Raw genomic sequence first — 2,500 nt, 5'->3', positions numbered from 1 at the left:
CGTGGTCCGCAGCGTCCTTCGAGCTGGCACATGTGCGCGGGGGTATGGTTCTGCATATGGGTTTTGAGAAACTCGATGATTCCTGGAGCCACCGCAGCTTCCTGGAGGCCGGTTCCACCCCAAACGATACCTAACTGGAACCGACAGTCCTGCTGCGATGGACCAGTGAAAGACGGCTGGGACAGACGGGACGTCTCGGTCTCGCTACCGATGGGACGACCGCGGGCTGGAGCGGGTGGGCCAGGCCCACGACTGTCAGTGCCCGGGTCTGGAGGCGAACCTGCAAGGTTGGAGGAACCCTTCGCCGAAGCGCCAGTGCTTGAGAGCACCAGGGCCGGCGGGAGCCCTCCATGGCAGGCCACGTGTGCTGTTCGGTCGGTTGTGTGTGTGTGTAAGTGTGCATGGGAGACATCCACTGGAGCTCCAGGACCTCCAGCGGGACCCCGGGCGGACCGGAGTCCGCTCAGAGCACACCGCCTTCGGCCTGGGCCCAGGGTGTCCTTGCCGCTCTGTCCTGCCTTCCACAGAGCTCCGGGGCGAGCCAGAGAACCTCCAGGCCCGTCGGAAGGACCCAGCAGACTCACCGGCCAAATCTGAGACATGTCGGCCAAAGCCCCGGTTCTCCAGAGAAAAGGCAGACTTTTTTTTTAAAACCGCTCAAAATGCACTAAAATGGGGGAAAAGAGGGCTGAAACCTGCTTAGATAGGCTCGCCAGACATCCAGGTTTCCGAAAATATAATTTTCTAAGACCTCACTTTGCCATTTTTCTTCTAAGTCCCTCTTTTCCAACTCTCTCCTGATATCGTTCCGGCGGTGTTTTGACGGGTAAGGTGACGTAATACCCTCGGCCGAGTTTCATGGGCGAAAGTGAAAGTAAAAAAGACCGGACATTTTAGTGTGCACCGGACCTTCCGGTGCTAATATCTCGGTCGTTCTTTGCGGTAGAAGGAAACGGAGGGCACGGGGCTGTTCCCCGGAGTCCGGACTATCGGGCCATGGTGCGTTTTTACCGAAAAAGTGCATTTTTCGCCGTTTTTTGGACCGCTTTTCCGCGAAACGCTTAAAAATTCGTTAAAAATCGTAGGAAGGTCCTGGAGCAAATCGGACACCACCAGCGCACTCCTGGGACTCGCCCGGTTCCAACGGTGTATGACATGCCAGGGTTCCCGTCCGTTTTGACCGCTTTTTCGGGGACCGAATGGGACCGCTTTGGCGAAAATCACTTAAAAATTCGTTAAAAATCGTAGGAAGGTCCTGGAGCAAATCGGACACCACCAGCGCACTCCTGGGACTCGTCCGGTTCCAACGATGTATGACATGTCCGGATCCGAACAAGCGTTCGGGGTCTGGGTCGTGTTTCGGGACCCTGGTAAGGCACATGACAGTGGCGCTGAGGATGATGATGTTGGAGCAGCCGATGAAGATACTCGCGTCGGGCGGGGCTGAGCGGGGGATGAGCGAGGGCTGAGACCCTCGACAGAGAACCGAGCCTAGGAGACCGGGACTTTGGTCCAGGCCTCCGGGAGTGACATCACCCGAACCGGGGGCATCCCAGGAGCACGATGGTGCCAGTCCCGGTTCGTTTGGACCGCGGGAAAGGGTACTTTTGACCCGACTTCCGGTAGACGGTTAAACACCCATAGACGACCGCAGGAAGGTCCTGGAGCGAAACGGAGGCCACCCTAGTAATCCCCGGAGCGGCCCGGATCCAACGGTGTACGGCATGAGCGGGTTCCGGGCCTTCCGGACCGCCTACTCGCCCCCCCCCCCCGGGCCCGCTTAGGCGCAAATCGCTTAAAAATTCGTTAAAAATCGGGGGAACGGCCTGGGCGAAATCGGAAACCACCGGGCACTCCTGGGACTCGCCCGGTTCTTCCAGTATATAGTTTGCCTAGGTTCCGTACGAATTTGAAATCCGGGCCTGGAGCAACAGAGACATCCAGGCCTGCAGAACCAGGCTGGGACATCCAGGCAGAGACATCCAGGCCTGCAGAACCAGGCTGGGACATCCAGGCCTGCAGAACCAGGCTGGGACATCCAGGCAGAGACATCCAGGCCTGCAGAACCAGGCTGGGACATCCAGGCAGAGACATCCAGGCCTGCAGAACCAGGCACAGACATCCAGGCAGAGACATCCAGGCCTGGACATCCAGGCAGAGACATCCAGGCACAGACATCCAGGCAGAGACATCCAGGCAGAGACATCCAGGCTGGGACATCCAGGCAGAGACATCCAGGCCTGGACATCCAGGCACAGACATCCAGGCAGAGACATCCAGGCCTGGACATCCAGGCACAGACATCCAGGCCTGGACATCCAGGCTGGGACATCCAGGCAGAGACATCCAGGCCTGGACATCCAGGCACAGACATCCAGGCAGAGACATCCAGGCCTGGACATCCAGGCACAGACATCCAGGCAGAGACATCCAGGCCTGGACATCCAGGCACAGACATCCAGGCAGAGACATCCAGGCCTGGACATCCAGGCACAGACAT

The sequence above is a fragment of the Poecilia reticulata genome, chromosome 22 (assembly GCF_904066995.2).
Source record: "Poecilia reticulata chromosome 22, P_reticulata-male-v2, whole genome shotgun sequence".
NCBI classification, from domain to species: domain Eukaryota; kingdom Metazoa; phylum Chordata; class Actinopteri; order Cyprinodontiformes; family Poeciliidae; genus Poecilia; species Poecilia reticulata.
The sequence above is the reverse complement of the archived record's forward strand: the minus strand, read 5'-3'. Positions refer to the sequence as shown.